Below are 21,490 nucleotides of genomic sequence, written 5' to 3'. Positions count from 1 at the left end.
TCTCTTTTTATTGCCTGCAGAGAAGTCCAGCTCAGGTACAGGGTGGTCTCCCCTTTGCACGGCAGCCGTTCCTAGCGCCTTCCCCTCCGCTGCTCCAAGGGCATCTTCTCCCCGGCGCTTTGGAGTCCAAAGGAGAGGTGGTCAGTGTCAGGTATAGGGAGAAGGCAGAGAAAGAATGCGGGCCTTGGTCAGGCCAGGTCTTCCTGGAGCTGCTGTGGGGGCGCTGCCAAGGTCTCTGCAGTGTGATACTGCCCTTGTGTCTGCAGCAGTGAGCAGGGCCCCAGCACAGCTAACTGGCCTGGGGCTGAGTCAGGCAGGGCTGAGACCTTGCACTCAGCAGGCACCGATCTCTGGGCAAGGCGTCTCTGTGTCCATGCTCTGAGAGGCAAGGACAGGCTGCCTGCTTGGAAAAGCAGAGCCCCACAGCAGAGAGATCCTGTGGGCTGGACCACCTGTGCCCCACACCACATCCTCTCCCAAGGGCCCCTTGGGTGTCAGGGTGCCTGCTTCATGGCCAAGCTCAAATGTGCCCCATCTCACTGGTGGTCCTGGGGAAAGCCCTTGTGTCCCTAGTGCTGCCGGCAGCCGGGGAAGGCAGGGCAGGGCAGGCAGGACAAGCCCCAGTCCTGCTCAGTGATACGCACCAGAAGAGGTGCTCCTCTCTGTGAGCCCTGCAGGGGTTGCGCTCTGCCCTCTTCTTCTGCTCCTCCCGCCAGGCTTTAGGCACCTCCGTCCAGCGCTGGCTCTGGATTGCTGTCAGGGACTCGTGCCTGCAACGGCAGGGACAAGGTCACTCTCAGCCCCACTGAGACCCTTCCTGTCCAGCCCTGCACACCCACGGTCCCATCTGCACCCGCAGTCCTCAGCTCAGCACAAGACCAAAGCATTTGCTTGGGGCTGTGGAGAGGAACCGGGAGTCCAGGGCTGACCCAGGGCATTCCCAGGCTACGAAAAAACAGAGGACGCCGTATCCAGTCCCACGGCTCTGGGTGGGATCTTTGACCCGCTGCCAGCTCCCTGCTCTTCAGCTGCACTCGGCCACGCTGGGGCTGTGTACACTTACTGCTGCCGGGAGAGCTGCCCTGGTTTCCACCTTGGCTCCTTTGCCCACGCCTCCCTCCTCTCCTGGAGCTCTCTGTCGTACTGCCTTCTCCTGACGGAGGCTGGAGGAGTGGGGCAGTAGGAGCTCTGAAAGGCAAGAGAGAGGCTTGTCAAGCAGCGGGCAAATGCATGGGTCTGTCTCCGAAAGCACCAAGCCCCCGGGGGACAGCCGGCAGGGACACCAGGAGAACCAGCGCAGCAAGCATGTCCCCATGGAGATGCCTGGGTGGGAGCAGGGTCTCGCTGTGCTTTGCGGTTGGAGAAGGATTTCTTTTGTCAAAAGGTCTTACCAGGTACGCTCTGCCTTCTTCTACAGTCTTCTTTTCCTCTGTTTTATCAATGTCTAGTTTCATTTCAGCCCAGTGTCTCCTCTGTTATGCAAGGAAGAAAACAGTGCATTTTACCTGGAGATGCCACCAAAGGAAATATCCCTGCACAGCACAGAAGACACCCAGGGACGGTGCAGCCTTTCTCAGGATATTCAGTCCTAGTCTGCTCTTCCCAACCACAGGAACATTAAAGGCTTTATCCTTCAGGCACGGAAGCCCAAGAAGATGGTATTTCTTTTTATGTCAGGGTGGGTGGCAGTGCGCCCTAAGGCCTCAGTTAAAAATTAGGCTTATGGAAACCCCTGTTGATTCTTAGGAAAACCAAGAGATCCTGGGCATGCTCTTAGAGGTTGCATGAAGAGGAAGACCCCCTGGAGCTGTCCCCCGGAGGCAGCCTGGCCACAGCTGGCTCAGGCCCTTTCCCCAGGAGAGCTCGTGTCCCACCTCAAGGGCAGGCGGCCTCGGCAGGGGCTTCCTGGAGCTCGAGGCAGGGCTGAGGACCGTGTGCCCTCAGCACAGCAGAGTGCTATTTGGGTCCCGTAGTTTCCCTTGACTAATATTCCCTCCCTGGAAGGAGCAGGCGAGCATCAAAGACAAGTCAGCGGCCCCACGACTGAGAGGCAAGAGGACAACAACGCCGAGGAGACCTGCACACCTCCAGAGCTTCCTGGGGGAGAGAAAGGCCGTTCCTCAGAGCGGCTGAAAAGGCTCCAGTACCTGGGCATTCAGGACAGCCATCCTTGCCCGACAGGCCTCGTGCTCGGCCCACTCGGCCCTTTCTTGCCTCTCGGCCTCTTGCAGCTGGGCTGCCCGGAGGCGGCGTTCCTCCTGCTGCATGCAGAGGTAGCACACTTCCTGGAGGGCAGAGACACGCAGAGCAGCAGCGTGAGGAGCAGGCGCTGGGGCTTTTCCTGCCCCGTGCCCTTCCATCCCTTGGAAACATCTCCCCCTTCCAGGGGCAGCCCAGACACAGTGGTGTGAGGAGGCACTAGAGAGTGGCTTGTGCCTTCTGCAGAAGATGCCACCGAATGTGCAGGTGAACATCTAGCAAGGCATCCTGGGCGAATCAGCACCCACAGAGCTGCACTTTTCCACAACTCAGTAGGACTGAATCGTGACATTGGGCCTGATCACGTACGTACCTGTCCTACTCTGCGATGGCCTTTGCAAACAGGGATTTCCGCTTTGCGCCTGCCCTCACGAGTTGTTTTGCTCTTGCCTTCCTTCGAGGAGCTCCCCTCAATTGCTGGTAGCACACTACAAATACAGAGCAGGCAGGGGCTGGATCAGCACAGCATGAGTTTGCTCTGCAGCCTGTGCTCACCAGCTGGGCACCTGCCTCTGCAGCAGAAGGTGCTTCTGCAGCAGAACTGGGTGTGTTTGGCCAGCTGCGTTGGCATCCGCAGAGAAAGAGATACCTGGAGCTTTGGCACTCCGATGGGGCACAACAGTCCCTGGCAAAGCTGACGATGCCCAGGGCTAGGCCCTCTCTTCTTGGGACAGAGAGAGAGAGAGAGAGAGAGAGAGAGGCAACGTGTCCGATGCAAACATCTCCCTCCCACAAGGACCAGAGCACACCAGTGCCCCCGTCCAATTCTCCACACGTCTCACCTCTCTGGAGGCTCGCTTCCCAGGGCTTGCTGACCAATGCCATCATCTGTTTAAACCTTGGGTAATTTCTCGGGGGAAAGCCTTCTTCGAGGAAGGAGGCGCTTCTCAGCAGGACTCCCTGCAAGCATGACAGGAGAAACCTCTTCAGAAGAGGGCAGTGGGGAAGTGTCCATCAGCAGATGAACTGCAAGGTGGAGCACTGGGCTGTCCCGAGGAATTCTTCTTCCATAGTGAGCCCTTCAAGGCTGATTGCTGGTGGCAAAGAGAGCCACAGGAGGGCAATTTCCTATCCAGGCATCACATTATAACTTTGGCTGTTATCCTGCGGCACTAAGGAAGCCTGCAAGCCTGTGTCAGCATTCATCTCTTACTTTACCTTTTTGCTCTCTCTCCTTAGCCTGCTCTTCTCCCAACTCCTCTTCTTTGGCAGGCTGCAGATATGACCTCATGGCAGATAACAGATGATCAAAACCTTCCCTGGAAAGAAGAGGAAAGAGAAAATGAAGCTGACAACCAAGTCTCACAAAACCCTGCTGTGCCCTTGCAGTCCAGGCAGAAAACAGCAGCCCTCGCGGCATGAGTTAATAGCCTTTCTGAGCTCATACTGACAGCGTCCAAGAGAAATCCCTCACTCCCACATGGACAAGACCATCCCATTGCCCTCCTCCACTTCCCCAAGAGCCTCACTTGTCCATAGGCTTCTTTCTCCTGCCTTGCTGCCCTTTTTCCACCTTGGCCTCTTTTAATTGGCCTGGAGAACGCCTCTTTCGATGGTGCTGCTGCTGCTCAGGAGGACTCGCTGAGACCGTGCAAGAAGAAACCTCGTCAGAACAGCATCCTCGTGTTCACTCAGGCAAGAGGATGTGCAGACCTGGTCGGTCCTGGCTTTGGAGCCGCACGGTCCTTTACCTTCTCTCTCCCGGGATCCCTCAGGGGCAGGGTCTCTGCCTTTCTTCCCAGGCACTGGCTTAATCTCAAACCTAGAAACAAGGAGACAGCAGCTGGGAGAAAGGGCTCCACACTCCCTTTGCAGCTTGCACGGCACATCCAGGCTCAGAGAGAGTTGAGAGTTGCTGCAAGGTTTCTCATTTTCCAAAGCAGAAGATGCAGACTCTTCAGCACCGGGGAGGACTACAGTAGGCAAGTACGTGACACAGCCAAGAGCTCGTGCCTTGAGGGGCCGAGCAGTTTCCAGGGGCTGGTCCCAGTGCCTGCTCTCCTTCCTCTGAGGAAGTGTATTCTAACACAAGTCCTCCTGGCTGCCATTTCTGACTCTCGTATTTCTCGCCTTCACAGTGCCCATGAGGAGCAGAGCAATCTCTTCTGCTCCAGCTTGCCCGGATCCATGTGACTTCACATCTTGCCCTCCAGTTCCCTTGCGCACCCTCCCAGATTCAGGCGGTTGCATTTTTAAAGAGGCAGCTCTGTCCCCAGGGTCCCCAGTGGACCTGCTCAGCAGTGCTTGTCCCAGCACAGAGCTCTGCAGAGCCCCACTACACACTGCCTCCCACTGGGCAAAGCAATCCCTCCTCCTCCACCTCTCCCCCTTGCTCCCAGAAGAAGCCATTTAGGAGACCTCTCGTTCCCCAGTCTTCCAAAAGAAAGGGACATGTCCCAAACAGGACTTGCATAGGTCAGGTCTTTGATCCACCACTGGACAGCAGCACAAGACAACACACAGGAAAATGGAGAAACTGTCCAGTCTTTACATATTTTTGTGCCATCTCTTGCCAAAGAAAGGGAATGAGGAGGTGAAACTTGATGGGGAAGGCTGCCCACATTCCTCTCTAGGTCAAATCTACGTCGGGAGTGTAAAAGCCAGTCACTCTTTCATGATAATCCAGGGGAGGACTCTCCGAGTCCGAAAGAAGCAAGAGCAAGCATGGAGATAGCTGGGAGCCCTCCCTTTGAAGGAGGTGCTCTTGAATAAGCTCTCGAGCAGGCAAGCTCAGCGCTACCAAGCCGGAGCTGAGAAGCTGCTCGCTTGCTCAGCCATGGGCTACACAAGCAAACATACTCACGTTGGAAGCACACGGATCCCCCCAGGACGCACATGACCATCACGGCTGAGCACGCAGAGCGCTGGCAGCTTCACAAACGGGAACTGCATGGCGGTGCCAGTAGTTTCAGCTCGGAAACTTCTCCTTCCTCACTCTCCACTCTGCTCCTCCTCCTCCGCCCTGCAGTGAGGTGTGGGGAGGGGACACCCTGGGCAGCGGGGAGGTGTCGCTGTGGGGCGGGATGTCCCACAGTGACCTCAGGCTGTGTCACAGAGCGTGTCACAGAGGGGCTGCAGGGACCCTCCCACCACCCCACAGACCTTGTTGGCTTGGGCCCTACAGCGGCGAGGGCAGCTGCACTGGCTGCTTTAGGGTGCTGCCCCCACCCCACTGCCCACTGCCCACTGCCCCAGGAGGCTCTTCGCAAATTCAGCAACGATCAGTGCCGGCATCTGCATTCAAGTCCTTCCACACAGCCGTCACACTGGTCATCTGAGTGTTTGGGGTTGCAAACGAACACATGCGTTCAAGGGGTTAAAGAAATGGGCAACACGATGGTACAGACACACTTTCACCACACAGCTCCCATAATGGTGAAGTTAATGGAAATAAGGAAAGGCTGTTAAAGGGGAAAAAAAAGGAATCATCCTCTGCTTTCCTTGTTTCTTACACACGTTCCCTCAGAGTGATCACTACTGAAGACAGGGCACTGGCTCAGTGGCGTTTCGGTCTGATCCACGAGAGCAGCTCCTGTGCTACGGGAAGGAGGAGAAAGATCTCAGCCACATGCACGGCTGGCCTGAGGAGCAGGGACCCAAGCCCTTCTCCATCCAGTGAAAAGGCAACGAGGGTCATTTTCCTTGCCATCGTGGCCCTTCTGCCACCTGCAAGGACTGCTCTTTGCAGGGACGCAAGTGCCCCAGAGGGTGGATGGAGGTCAATGGCAGGACCTCCAGCTGAGAAACAATTCTCACGGTAAATATGGGCATACTTTGGATCCCAAGAGCCCAGGGAGCACAGGTTGGCCTCCTGGCAGGCGAAGGCAACTTTCAGCACACAGGAACTAAAAAAAGACAGGATGGACAGCTGCGTCTGCCGTGGGGCCCAGGCCTGCGCGCCCTCTGCACCAGCCCCACGGGGCACCTCCTGCCCTCCTCTCTCCCCTGGCACAGCTCCTGTCCGGCGCAGGGCAGCCCCGCAGCCGACCTTCGGCACGATCTTGCCCCCGCTCTCGTGCTCCCCGTGCGCTACGACACCGACAGACGGGCCACAGGCACCCAAACTCCTCTCCCTTCCCGTAAGGGCAGGCTCCGTCCCCGGCCATGCCAGGCCCTCGCCCCATGGCTCCTGCCCAGCGCAGGCCCCATGGAGCAGCTGCGTCGCGGCCCTCGTGCCCCGTCAGCCTTGCCCGTCAGCAGCCCAGCGCTGCGGGCTCCCCTCGGCCCCATATCCTGGCCCCGCTGTGCCCGGGCACCGGGCAGATGAGGCCCTGCAGTGGGCCCTACAGGGCCGGGGCCGGCACGGGGGTCCCCGCGCTGCCGGGGCACGAGGCGCCGCCAGCAGCTCGCCAGCCCCGCTGCCCCACGCCGCTGCCTGCCAGCGTCTCGGCCTGGCCCCCACAGCCCCGCCTGCTGGCCAATCACCGCACGGCTCCCCCACGGGCCCTCCTCACAGCCAATCACGGCTCCCCCACGGCCCCTCCAATCGGGGCTGCGCAGAGGCAGGACGCCGGTGCCCCCTGGTGAGCGGGATGGGGCGGTTCTCCCCCTCCCCAGGACCCGCCTCCGAGGGTCCCGGCCCCGCCCCCAAAGCCGCCATTTTGTGCTCTCCCCCCCTCCCAACGGTCACGGCTGCCGTTGCGCCTCTGGCGTCCCTCCAGGCCCCTCGGTTTGGTTTCGGCGCCCCCCCCCCCGAGCTCTGCGCTTGTTTTTTGGGTCTCCCTGGGGCCCTACAGCTGCCCTTTAGTGCCTGCCATGTGCACACGTGTGTTTTCGTGCCCTCCTGGGTGCTCCGTCCTCTTTTTGGCGTGCCCTGGGCACCTCCGTTTGGCTCTGGGTGTCCCAGGGGCCTCCGTTTTCGCAGCTCTGTGCCCCACAGAGCCGTGAGTTTGCCCGGCGGTGCCCCCTGGGCCCCCTGCTTTTCCCCCCCGGCCCCCCTGTCCAGACGGCTTTTGAATGTCTCCAAGGATGGAGACTCCACAACCTCTCTGGGCAGCCTGATCCAGTGCTCCGTCAGCTCACAGGAAGAAAAGTTTTTCTTTGATTCAGATGCAACTTCTTGTAATCCGCTTTGTGCCCGTTGCCTCTTGTCCAGGCACTGGGCAGCACTGAAAAGAGCCTGGCCCCATCCTCTTGACACCCTCCCTTCAGATATTTAAACACATTGATAAGATCCCCCCTCAGCCTTCTCATCTCCAGGCTGAAGAGTCCCAGCTCTCTTGGTCCTTCCTTGCAGGAGAGATGACCCTCTGTCTGGAAAAGATAGAGCCAAACACCGGAGCAGTCCTTTCCTCCTCAGGCACCCGTGCCCCATCTTGCAATCTTACTCCCAGTGCCCCGCACCAGCCTGTGAATAAAGGAGTGTGTGATCCGCGAGCACAGACTGCAGAGGCTGCTGGTCTCCCTCCAGCGAAGGCTGCCTGAGAAAAACCCTCTTTGCCCTGGGTGCTGCAGGGAGAGGAAGGAGGGGCTTTGTGGGAGAGGGGAAAGCCCATCCATTCTTGGTGGTATTTGTCCAAGCGACTGCACGGGGTCATTTCCCATCTGTGTGTGCATCTCAGCCTTCCTCCGTGTTTCCAGCTGGGCTGCACACATCGCTACCTCTTATCAAATCTGCCTGCAAGCATTTGAAAAGCGGCTGCAATAGCAGGCACAAACTCACTCTCATGCCCTGGCTGAGCCCCCCTGCCCTCCCTGTCTGCCATGCCAGGGTTACCCAGAGCCCCTTCCCCTGGGGATGAGGTGCCGGGAGGTGTTTGGGGCTGCAGGGAGGTGCCTAGCATGAGGGTGTCAGCCAGGTCGTTCCCATGCCAGAAGTTCAAATCCACAAAGCGAGGGGGAGAGAGACAGAGGCACAAAATGAGGCTCTAATTCCTAGTCAGGAGAAAAATGCAACTGATGGGAGAGTCTCCCCAAAGCCTGGCACGCGCTTGCTGCCCCCCCCAAGGAGATGTACCTCCGTGGGACATGTGTCCATCACTGTTCCCAGGTCACACAGCCGTTGTGTCTGTGGGAATCACCTCAGTCCCCCATGGAGCACAAGGCCCCCTTTTCCCTTTCCCAGAGTGTCACCTGGCCGGAGGCTCTTTTCCCACCCCTTTCTCCCCATTTCTGCCTCCAGAAGGATGGCACTTATTGCGGGTTGAAGGAGGAGGTGCAAGGAAAACCCCTTGGGACGTGTGTCTCAGTGAGTATATGAGCAAGGATGCCAGGCATCCCTACTTGCGCCAGGTGTAAAGGTGTCTGCAGTGGCCATCTGATTTTCCTGAGTGCAAAGGAAAGGAAGTTTAGGCACTTTCAGACTCCTCAAAGGAAAGAGCAGTTTTCAGGGCAGTCGTGGGAAGGGATTCCCATGGGAAAAGATCCCTTGGAGGGTGTCATCTGCAAGCGGGAGTGTGGGTCTGGCCAGAGAGCTGATTCTTCACCGAGGCACTTGAGATGTCCGCAAATGGGCAGAGCCGCAATGGGCGCATCTCACTGTGCCGGGCAGCACGTGGCCTGCTGGCTGTAGTCCCCAGCCCATGAGGGCGGCAGGAGTAGGTGCCCCCGGTCCGTGCCTTGGTCTGTGAAGGGCTCCTGCTCCACCAAGCTGTCTGTTTGTGGAGGGATGGGGTTAGGAGAGCTAAAGCCCCTCTGGAATTGAATCTGGCAAGGGACGTGAAAGGCAACAAGAAAGGCTGCTCTAAGTCCGTAAGCAGCAAGAGGATAGCGAGGGCAAATGCGGTCCCGCTGCTCAGCGGGGTCCCAGGGTCCCTGGTGACAAAGGACTCAGAAAAGTCAGCGGTACTGAATGCCTTCTTCACCTCCGTCTTTATGGGTACAACCGGCCCTGGGGAATCCCAAAGCCCTGAGAGCAGAGGAGAAACGTGGAGCAAGGAAGGCTTCTCCTTGGTGAAGGAGGATGAGGTGCGGGAATGCTTGAACAAAGGGGACATACGGAAGCCATGGGCCCTGGTGGGATGCACCCATGAGTGCTGAGGCAGCTGGCCAGTGTCCCTGTGAGGCCTCTCTTGATTCCCTTGGAAAGGTCGTGGTGATCGGGAGAGGGGCCCGAGGCGTGGAAGAGAGCAAATGCCACCCTTGTCTTTGAGAGGGGCAAGAAGGAGGATGCAGGGAAAGAAGGGTCGGTGAGCCTCACCTTGATGTCCGGGAAGGGGATGGAGCAAGTAATCCTGAATACTATTTCCAGAGACATGAAGGGCAGGAAGGTGCTTGGGAGTAATCAGCATGGCCTGACAAAGGGGAATCTGTGCTTAAACGCGACCTGATAGCCTTCTCTGTTGAGATGAGTAGCTTGGTGCCTGCGGGGAGAGCAGTGGAGGTTGTTGTCCTTGACTTGAGTAAGGCTGGCAAACCAGGAGGCTTTCAGCTTCTTGCACAAGGTGTCAAGAAAGTGTGTGAAAAGACTCAAGGGCTAGAGTGGAAAAAGAGAGTGAATTCCCCTCCTTGGACAAGCCTGTTATTTTTCATGCATGCAGACCTATTGGAAGGGTCTGTTCAAAGAATAGGTTCTCTTCTGTTTCTTCCTTTCCACAGACGAATAGTCACATTACAGCAAGCAGTCACTCCTCTGCCCCAGGGTGGGTTCCTGCAAAGGCCGCGGTCCCTCGGGGGTGTCCCTGCTGCAGCGTGGGTCCTCCACGGGCTGCGGTGCCCTCAGAAGAGAAGCAGCTCCAGCATGGAGCACCTCCGTGCAAGAGTGCGACTCCAGCCATTTGCCTGACAACGTCCCCTTCCGTGTCTCTGCTGCCTTTTGTTTCTCCAAACATGGCTCTTCACATTTCTCCTCACGTGTCCCCTTTTGTGTCTGCTGTGGCTCCTCCCATGGGCCTCCTCCTGTGTCTCCTGCCTGCAGCATCTACTGCCCTTTCTCAAGTACATTTGAGCAGAGGTGCCATGTGCTCCTCCAACTGCCTGAAGTCTTGGTGCGCAATGGGCTCTTGTCATCCGTTTCAGAGTTGGCTGGAAGTGGCTGAGCCTGGCACAGGGCAGCTCGTGGTCTCCCCCCAGACAGGGCACCCTGCAGACCCCTGCTACCAAAGCGAGACCTCTGTGCCCAGCACGTCCCCTCACTCACACACCAACACATGCACGCGCACACACACGGACTGTGGATCCCTCCAGTAAGTGGCCTTAGACACTCAGTCGATCCTGTAGCTGGCCCTGGGCCCCCTGGTTTCCCGGTTGCCTCAGGCACAAACGCACACACAAACACACGCACACACTCACCAATGATTCTCTCCGCTTGCTGGTCCCCACTTCTGGAAAGAGTTAGAAATGGCATTGAAGAAGGAGAGAGGACAGGCTGCAGGTGTCAGCAGTGTTGAGAATCAGCCTGTGTCAAGGAGGGCGAGAGGCCAAGCCTTCCCCATGCAGGTGACCACTGCCTGGCCAGCAAAGACCCCCAGCCACCTCACCAGCTCTGCAAGCAAAACAAGACCCAGCTAACCTGCTTGATAAGTGCATGTCAGCTGCAGCTCCCTATTGCATGGATTGCCCAAGAAAGGTGTCCTTTGTCCTTTCTATGTAGACGCTGCTTGCAGAGCCTTTGCAGGGGGCAGAAGTTGCCTAGCACAGTGACCGAGAGCAGAAGGGCTGCAGAGCCCGTTGTGCTGTCCTTGAGCCTGTGACTGGAGGGTTATGGCGTGGGCTCAGAGTGCCCAACTCCCTGTAGTGCCCACTGGGCCGCCAGGGCCTTTGCAGCAGAGCTGCTGCCCAGCCAGTCGCCCCCATGCTTGGGGCAGCTCGTGGAGGGGAAGTCCAGCCAGGGATAGGAAGTAGATGGATCTCCTTCTTGCTTAGGAGGAATCACCCCCACTGCCCGCATAGAAAAGCCCTCTAGACACAAGGGTAAAAGCTGCCCCAGCAAGTGTGGGCTGTGGAGATGCCAGGTGACCCAGTGGCAGGGAGAGGCACCTTGTGGTGTGGCAAGGACCCGGCTGCAGAGGTGCAGCTGGAGGGCCCTTGGCATTGCACAAGTGAAGGTGCTGCAGAGCAGAGGAGGGCACAGGGCTCTGCCTCCCTGCTCGCACCCCCACGGGACCTGCAGTGTGCATGGGCACACAGTGGGGTGCCCTTGAAAACAAGGTCGTAATCCTCTCCGAGTCCTGCACCCCAGCAGAAGAGCATCACAAGGGCTCTCATGCACTCCTTCACCAGCTTCTCTGGAAAGGACGTCTTCGATGAAGACGTAACCCAGGGTGGCTTCCTCTGTCATGGGTAGGAATAGGAATAGGAATAGCTCTCTCTTCTGGTCTCTTTCCGTGTGGCAGTGCTCGGTTTCCTTTTTTTACAGCCCAGTCCGGTTTGAAATATTTCTGGTGATGCATTCAGAGTTTCTGCCTTGACTAAAGCTAAATTCCTGAGCGAGGAAAGGAGAATGACTGTGCAGAGACTAGTTAATAGCTGTTGCTATTAACTGTGTAGCAGCTGTGCATGTGTTTGAAAGCAGTCTTTTGTTGCAGGCTGCTGCTTCTTCCCGAAGATGGTCCTTTCTCCGTGCGTGTGAACGAAAAGGATGCTCTAGGCCCATCCATGATGATAGGAAGTAGTCTTCCATGAATTCCTTGGTTATGTTTCCTTTTGGACGGAGTGATCTTGCTCGCTCTTATGGAAGTGGCAGTTGCCGCGTGTGTGTCGATGCCTGAGCAGATCAAGTTTCCCGGGTGGGAGAGAGCAGCTCTTGTTGTTGTGACTTGCGATGTCTAAAGCGTTTCTGTGGAACTGTGCTCTTGAGTGGCAAATGTGTGACTTGTGTGCTCGCCGATGTGAGATTTCTGTGGGCGTTGGCAGGGTTGGAGAGGTGGCTGAGGAAGCGTGTGTGCCCCTGCTCCAGTGCGGCTGGGGGTGGTTGTCCCTGAGGCAGGGGCATCGGTGGGGGGTGGGCAGGGGGTGTTTGGGGTCATCCCCAAAAGAAGGCCGAGTGCAGCCCCTCGTCCCTGTTGGGGTGAAGCGTGGGAGGGTGCCCGAGGGCAGGGGGTGGCCCAGGCATCCGAGCCTCCCCCCCCAACCTCTCCACGCTCCCCCCACACACCTCTAGGAAGGGACCCAGGTGTCTGCCCCCCACCCCGCCATGGGTTCCCTGGAAGGTGCATCCTGGTTGGGGGGGGGCAGCTGTGGGGGGTGTGTGTGCATTCATCTGTGGGGTACACCTGACTCTGGTGGTTGCAGCCAGCTGTGGGGGGGTGCATTCATCTATGGGGTGCACCCATCTCAGGGGTGCACCTGGCTCTGGAGGGGGGCACCCAACTCTGAGTCTTGCACTGAGCTCTGGGGAGGGGGGTGCAGCCAGCTCTGGGGGTTGCAGCCAGCTGTGGGGTGCACCTAGCTCTGGGGGGAGGTACCCAGTTTTAGGATGCAGCCAGGTCTGGGGGGCTGCAGCCAGGTCTGGGTGGAGGTACCCAGCTGTGGGGTGCACCCAGCTGTGGGGGTTGCACCTGGCTCTGGGGGGTGGCATTCAGCTATGGGGTGCACCCAGCTCTGGGGAGTTGCACCCAGCTGTGGGGGGGTGCATTCATCTATGGGGTGCACCTATCTCAGGGGTGCACCTGGCTCTGGAGGGCACCCAACTCTGAGGCTTGCACTGAGCTCTGGGGGGGGTGTGTACCCAGCTTGGGGGTGCACCCAGTCTGGGGGGGTGCTCCCAGCAGTGGGGTGCACCCAGCTGCGGGGTGCACGGGGTCCCTACCTGGGCTGGCGCAGAGCAGGGCGAGCAGCAGTGGCAGCGCCTGCGGCGGGGACGGTGGCAGGGCCATGGCGGTGGCTGGCAGGGCCGGGCCGCGGGGGCTCTTATAGCCCTGGCAGGGACGTGGCCGTTGCGGGCTGGGCCCCTGCCAGCGCCCGCAGGGACACGTGCGCCGCGGGGACGCCAGCCTGGGCTGCCACCCCCAGGGTCCCTTGGGGGCCCCAGGGCACCATGTCCCCTGTGTCCCCGGGCCCTTCAGTGCCCCCCATGTCCCGTGGTGTCCCCATGTCCCCATGCCCCTTGCTGTCCCCATGTCCCCTATGCCCCTCAGTGTCCCCCATGTTCCCTATGTCCCCATGCCCCTTGGTGTCCCCTGTGCCCCTCAGTGTCCCGCATGCCCTCCATGTCCCCATGCCCCATGGTGTCCCAGTGTCCCCTGTGCCCCTCGGTGTCCCTGTGTCCCCCTTGGTGTCCCATCCCGGTGGCCTGGTGTCCCCCCCACCCCGTCGGCAAGCACAAGATCCGGCTCCTTCAATGCCAAAGATTTATTGAGCTGGGGGAAGGGGTGGCCGGCGTGGGGGCCGGTGCAGGGGACAGCGCTGGAGGGGACGCAGGATCCCTTGGGTGCCCTCGGAGCCAGCTGGCACCTGGGAGGAGAGAGAGGCTGAGCTGGGGGGACAGTGGTGGCACCGTGTCCCTGTGCCACCCGTGTCCCTGTTCCCATGGGCACCGTGTCCCTGTGCCCCCCCCATGTCCTCGTCCCCATGGGCACCATGTCCCTGTGCCCCCCATGCCTTTGTCCCCATGGGCACCGTGTCCCCGCCCCCGCCCCCCGCCCATATCCTTATCCCCTTGGGCACCGTGTCCCTGCATCCCCCCGTGTCCCCATCCCCATGGGTATTATGTCCCGTGCCCCCCCCATACCCCCATGTCCCTGTGCCCCCCAGGTCCCCATGTCCCTGTCCCCATGTCCCCCAGACCCCTATGATCCCGTGTCTCCGTCCCCCACAGGCACTATATCCCCATGGCCCTGTGTCCCTGTTCCCATGTCCCCCAGCTCCCCAGGACCCCATCCCCCACAGGCACCATATCCCCATGTCCCCATGTCCCTGTCCCCATGTCCCCCAGACCCCCATGACCCCATGTCCCCATCCTCCACAGGCACCATATCCCCATGTCCCTGTTCACATGTCCCCCAGCCCCATCCCCCATGGGTACAATGTTCCCATGTCCCTGTCCCCATGTCCCTGTGCCCCCCCATGACCCCCTGTCCCCATCCCCCACAGGCACCACATCCCCATGTCCCTATGTCCCTGTCCCCATGTCCCCCAGACCCCCATGATCCCGTGTCCCCATTCCCCATGGACACCATATCCCCATGTCCCTGTTCCCATGTCCCCCAGCCCCATCCCCCATGGGTACAATGTCCCCATGTCCCTGTGCCCCCCCATGACCCCCTGTCCCCATCCCCCACAGGCACCACATCCCCATGTCCCTATGTCCCTGTCCCCATGTCCCCCAGACCCCCATGACCCCATGTCCCCATCCCCCACAGGCACCATATCCCCATGTCCCTGTTCCCATGTCCCCCAGCCCCATCCCCCATGGGTACAATGTCCCCATGTCCCTGTGCCCCCCCATGACCCCCTGTCCCCATCCCCCACAGGCACCATATCCCCATGTCCCTGTCCCCCATGGGTACCATGTCCCCGTGCCCCCATGTCCCTGTTCCCGCGCCCACCAGCCCCCATGACCCTGTGTCCCCGTCCTGGAGGGGCACCATGTCCCCATGCCTGCAGCACCCATGGGTGCGGGCGCATTCCCGGGCGGCCGCCCCACCCCGGGTGCCGCTTTGAAGCGGTTGCTGGTGCCGCTGAGCCCTCGCGGTGGGCACGGCCAGGCACAAGGGCCCTTCACCCGGGGTGGGGCTGCCTGGACGCCTGGGCCCCCAGCCATGGGGTGGGAGGGGTGGAGAGGGAGGGGGCCTCACCTGGGGTCAGGGCTGGCACCAGCGGAGGTTGGCACAGATGCTGGCGGGCCCCTCGTCCCGCACCAGCCCTGCCTCGATGGGCTCCAGGTAGCTGTTCACCAGGTTGTGGCAGAGGTTGGATATCACCCATGGCAGCATGGAGCACACCATGCGGGCTGCCTGCGTCACCTGGGTCTGCACTGGCATGGCCCCGTGTCAGGCGCTGCCGCCTTGCATGGGCTTGCATGAGCTCGCATGGCTTTGCATGGTGGGCACTGCCTTGCACGCCGGACATCCCCTTGCACAGCCTCGCGCAGCCTTGCAGGGCCTCACACGCCCCTGCCTGGACCTTGCATGCCCCTCGCACGCCCCTCGCATGCCCCAGCCCCTACCGTGTTGTGCGTGTTGGGCACCAGACTCTTGAGCTTCTTGAGGACCATCTTGCAGATCATGCAGCGCAGTATGGCGGGGTCCTGTCCAGCAGCCCCCTGCGTGCCCGGCACCGTGAGCACCCGCTGGGCACCCTGCCTGCCCCCTGGGTGCCCCAGCGGTGCCCAGCCAGGGCCCACCCACAGTCCCCACTGGTGCCCACCCAGTGCCCCCCTGGGTGTCCCTACTGATGCCATCCCAGTGTCCCCATGGGTGTCCCATAGATGTCCACCCAGTGCTTGCCAGTTCCCACCCAGTGCCTGCAAGGGTGTCCCCATGCATGCCCCCATGGGTACCTCCTTGATGCCCACCCAGTGCCCCCGAGGGTGCCCCCCATGCACCCCGTGCCCGCTCACCATCCTCTCCAGCATCTCCAGGTCCTCAAACAGGAGCTGCAGGCCATCCCCCGAGGCAGAGGGGACCTGGCACTCCGGGGTGTCCGGGCTGCACCCCTTGGCCCTCGCGGGCACGGCCGGGACCCTGGGGTGCAGCCCCTCGGCCCCCATGCCGGCCAGCAGCAGGGCTGGGCACCGCGTCAGGGGCCGCTGGCACCCGCACTGTCCCCAAACCTCCCACCTCCCCACCACCCTGTGTCTCCACCCCTCCATGTCCCCGACCCTCTGGTATCCCAGATTCTCCCGTACCCCCGTGTCCCCATCCCTGTCCCCCCCATGTCCCTTGGTATCCCCACCCCTCCTTCCTCCCATGTCCCCGTTCCCTCTTGTCTCCATCCCTCCGTATCCCCACATGTCCCCATCTGCTGGTGTCCCCATCCCTCCCATCCCCTTCTGTGCCATGTCCCCATCCCTGTCCTCTGTGTCCCCCCCATTCCCCACATCCCCATCCCTCCCACCTCTCCACATCTCCATCCCTGTCCTCCGTGTCCCCCTGTCCCCCCATGTCCCCATCCCTCCTGTCTCTCCACACCTCCACCACTGTCCTCTGTGGCCCCCTGTCCCCCCTGTCTGTCCCATCCCTCCCGTCCCCCCCTTGTCCCCATGTCCCCAGCCCTTCCCTTCCCTCCACCTCCCCAAGTCTCCATGTCCCTGTCCCGGTCCCCACCAGTGACAGCAGGCAGCAGGGCCAACAGTGGTGGGGCCATGGCTGGCTGTCCCCGTGCCCCAGGGTGCCTTATGTACCCGCTGGGGGGGTGGGGGTGGGGGGCACACTGTGGGGCTGAGGGCAGGAAGGGCCTCCCCCCTCTCCGGAAACCACAGTGGCTGTGGTGGGGGGGGCCCAGGCATCCGGGCAGGGTGGCCACATCACATTCCCCCACTGCGGGGGCTGCGAGCTTCCCCCCAACAGTGACCTGATCTGTTTGGGGGGAGGGACGAGGAGGTTTGGGAGGACTTGGGGGGACAAGAGGGGCTTGGAGGGGCAGGAGGGACTTGGGGGGACAAGGAGGATTTGGAGGGCTTGGGGTGACCTGAGTGGACAAGGAGGAGGCAAGGGAGGGACCTGGGGGGGACTTTGGGGACCTGGGGGGGATAAGGGGGGTAGGATGGGAGCTGGGGGGCTGGAGGCACCTGGGGAAACTGGGGGAATAAGGGGACTTGGGGGAGGTGGGAGGAGTTGGGGGGACAGGGTGTGACAAGGAGGGGGCAAGGAGGGACCTGGGGGAGATAAGGGGGAGGCAAAGGAGGCGCTGGGGGGCTGGTGGGACCTGGGGCGACCTGGAGAACCTGGGAGGACTGGGGAAACTGAGGGGGACAAGGGGACCTGGGGGGACAAGAGGGGCTTGGAGGGGACAGGGGGGACTTGGGGGATCTGGGGAAGATGAGGAGGAGGAAAGGAGGAGCTGGGGGGCTGGAGGCACCTTGGGAAACTGGGGGAATAAGGGGACTTGGGGGAGGTGGGAGGAGCTGGGGGGACAGGGGGTGACAAGGAGGGGGCAAGGAGGGACCTGGGGGAAATAAGGGGGAGGCAAAGGAGGAGCTGGGGGGCTGGCAGGACCTGGGGTGACCTGGGAAAACTGGGAGGACTGGGGAAACTGGGTGGGACAAGGGGACCTGGGGGAACAAGAGGGGCTTGGAGGGGACAGGGGGGGCTTGGGGGGACAAGGGGATTTGGAGGGCTTGGGGGAACCTGAGTGGACAAGGAGGAGGCAAGGGGGGACCGGGGGGGGGACTTTGGGGACCTGGGGGAGAAAAGGAGGAGGAAAGGAGGAGCTGGGGGGCTGGAGGCACCTGGGGAAACTGGGGGAACAAGGGGACTTGGGGGCACCGGGGGAACTGGGAGGATGGGGGGGGCTTAGGGGGAACTGGGGGGACGGGGGAGACCTGGGGGGGACACAGGGGATCTGAGGGCACTGGGGCAGGGGGGGGAGTGTATGGGGACATGGGGGGGGGGGGCTCAGGAGGCCATGGAGGCCTGTGGGGACGGAGGACAGGGACAGCCCAGCCCCCCAGTTCCTGGCAGTTACGTCCCCATGTCCCACCGCAAACCCCAGAGCCACCCCCTCCTCCCCCCGGCTTCCTGTGGGGCTGGGGAGGAATGGGGACACTGGGGGGGGGGACGACACAGGGGCCGGGGGGGGGGAATGGAGACATGGGGCTGGGACAGGGCAGGGGGACATGGGGACATGGGGGGTCATGTCTGTCCCCACTGCCCCCAAATGCCACCCACAGCCCCCTATGGCACCCCTCTGCCCCTATTGCACCCCATGCACCCTTCTGCTACCTCTGCCCTGCATGGAACCCCCCCACCTCCCAGAGCACCCCATTGCACCCCGTTGCACCCCAATGGCCTCACTGCCCCCCCACTGCACCCCTCTGCCCCCCTGGCAACCAATTGCACTGCTGTGACCTCTCTGCCCCCCATGACACCCCTCTGCTCCCATTGCACCCTAATGCAGCCCTCTGCCCCCTCTGCCTCCTCTGCCCCCCATGGCACCCCGCTGTCTCTATGGGACCCAGTTGCACCCCTCTGTCCCCTCTGCCCCCCCATTGCACCCCTCTGCTCCTCATTGCACCCCATTGCACCCCTCTGCCCTCACTGCTCCCCATAGCAGCCTTCAGCCTCGTCTGCCCCCCACGGCAACCCTTGGCCCTCTCTGCCCCCCATGGCACCCCTCTGCCCCCTATGGCAGCACTCTGCCCCCATTGCACCCCTCTGCCCCCCATGGCACCCCATTGCACTCTTCTACCCCCACTGCCTGCCACGGCACCCCTCTACTCCCATGGCACCACTTTGCAGCCCTCAGCCCCCCATGGCACCCCTCTGCCCCTTTGGTACCCCACTGAAACCCTCTGCCCCCACTGCCCCCCAAGGCACTCCTCCATTTCCATGGCACCTCATTGCACCTCTCTGCCCATATGGCACCGCATTGCACCCCTCTGCCCCCTCTGCCCCCCATGGCACACCTCTGCCCCCTCTACCCCTATTGCATCCTCTACCCTGTCAGCACCCCACTGCACCCTTCTGCTCCTCATATCACCCCATTGCACCCCACCGCCCCTTCTGCCCCCATTGCACTGCATTGCACCGCATTGCCCCCTTCTGCTCCCCCGCATGGCAGCCCTCTGCCTATATGCTACCCCACTGCACCCCCCTGCCTCCCCATGGCACTCCCCTGCTCCCACTGCACACCTCTGCTTGCATTGCACCCCGTGGCACCCCCTCTTCCCCCATTGCACACTTCTGCCAGTTATTTCACCCCTCTGACCCCTCTGCCCTCCATGGCACCCCTCTGTCCCCCTTGTACCTCCATTGCACCCATCTGCCCCATCCACCCTGCCATGGCACCCCTCTGCTCCTACTGCCCCCCCATGGCACCCTTCTCCCCCCATTGGCATCCCTCTGCCCCCCATGGCACCCCTCTGCCACCATTGCCCACCATTGCACCCCTCTGGCCCCTCTGCCCCCCATGGCACCCCTCTGCCCCCATGGTACCCCATTGCATGCTTCTGCCCCCACTGCCTCCCATTGCACCCCATTGCACCAAATGGCATCTACTGCCCCCCATGACACCCCTGTGCCCCCTCTGCCCACCATGGCACCCCTCTGCCCTATGTGCACCCCATTGCACCCTTCTGACCCCCATGGCACCTCCCTGCCCTCTCTGCTTCCCATTGCACCCCTCTGCCCTCATTGCACCAATTGCCCCCCACTCCCCTCTCTGACCCCCCACGATACCCTTCTGCCCACATTGTACCACATTGCACAGCCCTGCCCCCATTGCACCCCATTGCACACTTCTGCCTCCCCCCCCTCCAGGGTGCCCCTCTGCCCCTATGGCACCCCAAGGCACCCCTCTTTCCCCCCTCCCCCATGGCACCTCTCTGCCCTCCCTGCCCCCACATTGCACCCCACTGCCCCCATTGACTCCTACTGCACCCCTCTACCTCCTTTGCCCCCCATGGCACCCATCTGCCCCCCAGGAGTGCAGAGGATCAGCCTATGTCAAGGAGGCTGAGAGGCCAAGCCTTCCCCACCCAGCGGACCACTGCCTGGCCACCAAAGCCCTCCCTGCCTTCCTCACTACCTCCACAAGCATGGCAAGGCCCAGCTACCCTGCCTGAGAAGTCCATGTCAGGTACAGCTACTTCTTGCGTGCATTGCCCAAGAAACGACTCCTTTGTCCTTTTCATGCAGACCCTGCTTGCAGAGTCTTGGCAGGGGTCACAAGTTGCCCAGCAAAGTGGCCCAGAGCAGAAGGGCTGCAGAGCCCATCGTGCTGCCCTGGGGCCTATGGCTGCAGGGTTATGGCATGGCCTCAGAGTGTCCAGCTCCCCGTGCTGCGGGGAAATACCATCTTCTTGCCCCTGCGGGACACAAGTTGAGGTGCTGCAGAGCAGGGGAGGCCACAGGGCTCTGCCTCCCTGCCCGCACCCCCGGGACCCGCAGTGTGCATGGGCACACAGTGGGGTGTATGTACACCCTGTAGTGTGTATGTGCATATGCTGTACTGAATGTGCTGTCGATGGGCACACTGTGGGGCACAGATGCCTGCCGTGCCCTGTATATGCACCCTGTGGTGGGCATGTGCACAGCATGGCGTGTATGGACATTATCCCCTTCTGTCCCTAAGAATCACTCTGGGATGGCACACGGGATTCACAGCAGCACCTCTCTCTTTATTCCCTGCAGAGAAGTCCATCTCAGGTACAGGGTGGTCTCCCCTTTGCACGGCAGCAGTTCCTAGTGCCTTCCCCTCTGCTGCTCCAAGGGCATCTTCTCCCCGGTGCTAGGGAATCCAAAGGAGAGGTGGTCAGTGTCAGGGGAGAAGGCAGAGAAAGAGTGCGGGCCTTGGTCGGGCCAGGTCTTCCTGGAGCTGCTGTGTGACAAGTCCCAGCCCTGCTCAGAGATACGCACCAGATGAGCTGCTCCTCTCCGTGAGCCCTGCAGGGGTTGCGCTCTGCCCTCTTCTTCTGCTCCTCCTGCCAGGCTTTAGGCACCCCCGTCCGGCGCTGGCTCTGGACTGCTGTCAGGGACTCGTGCCTGCAATGGCAGGGACAAGGTCGCTCTCAGCCCCACTGAGACCCTTCCTGTCCAGCCCTGCACACCCACGGTCCCATCTGTACCCGCAGTCCTCAGCTCAGCACAAGACCAAAGCATTTGCTTGGGGCTGTGGAGAGGAACCGGGAGTCCAGGGCTGACCCAGGGCATTCCCAGGCCAGGAGAAATCAGAAGATGCCATACCAGTCCCACGGCTCTGGGTCGGGATCTTTGACCCGCTGCCAGCTCCCTGCTCTTCAGCTGCACTCGGCCACGCTGGGGCTATGCACACTTACTGCTGCCGGGAGAGCTGCCCTGGTTTCCTCCTTGGCTCCTTTGCCCACGCCTCCCTCCTCTCCTGGAGCTCTCTGTCATGCTGCCTTCTGACGGAGGCTGGAGGAGTGGGGCAGTAGGAGCTCTGAAAGGCAAGAGAGAGGCTTGTCAAGCAGCGGGCAAATGCATGGGTCTGTCTCCGAAAGCACCAAGCCCCCGGGGGACAGCCGGCAGGGACACCAGGAGAACCAGCGCAGCATGTCCCCATGGAGATGCCTGGGCGGGAGCAGGGTCTCGCTGTGCTTTGCGGTTGGGGAAAGATTTCTTTTGTCAAAAGGTCTTACCAGGTATGCTCTGCTCTCTTCTACAGTCTTTTCTTTCTCTGTTTTATCAATATTTAGCTTCATTTCAGCCCAGTGTCTCCTCTGTTATGCAAGGAA

General features: G+C 61.2%; 3 long non-coding RNA genes across 3 annotated transcripts; all 3 read right to left on the bottom strand.

Annotated features, from left to right (window-relative positions):
- Window positions 1–2,635: 2,635 nt before the first annotated feature.
- On the bottom strand, window positions 2,636–3,506 carry LOC136994480 (uncharacterized). Its single transcript, XR_010886557.1, has 4 exons — window positions 3,418–3,506; window positions 3,042–3,159; window positions 2,849–2,920; window positions 2,636–2,687 (listed from the first exon to the last, which is right to left on the bottom strand). It is a non-coding gene; the product is annotated as an uncharacterized lncRNA (long non-coding RNA).
- Window positions 3,507–3,768: 262 nt separating this feature from the next.
- On the bottom strand, window positions 3,769–5,132 carry LOC136994481 (uncharacterized). The gene is made up of 3 exons (XR_010886558.1): window positions 5,063–5,132; window positions 3,951–4,021; window positions 3,769–3,840 (listed from the first exon to the last, which is right to left on the bottom strand). It is a non-coding gene; the product is annotated as an uncharacterized lncRNA (long non-coding RNA).
- Window positions 5,133–20,463: 15,331 nt separating this feature from the next.
- On the bottom strand, window positions 20,464–21,102 carry LOC136994446 (uncharacterized). Its single transcript, XR_010886518.1, has 3 exons — window positions 20,982–21,102; window positions 20,655–20,780; window positions 20,464–20,526 (listed from the first exon to the last, which is right to left on the bottom strand). It is a non-coding gene; the product is annotated as an uncharacterized lncRNA (long non-coding RNA).
- Window positions 21,103–21,490: the final 388 nt, after the last annotated feature.

Source organism: Apteryx mantelli, chromosome 29, assembly GCF_036417845.1.
Source record: "Apteryx mantelli isolate bAptMan1 chromosome 29, bAptMan1.hap1, whole genome shotgun sequence".
NCBI classification, from domain to species: domain Eukaryota; kingdom Metazoa; phylum Chordata; class Aves; order Apterygiformes; family Apterygidae; genus Apteryx; species Apteryx mantelli.
Note: the sequence above shows the minus strand (reverse complement) of the source record. Positions and strands in the feature narration are given on the sequence as shown.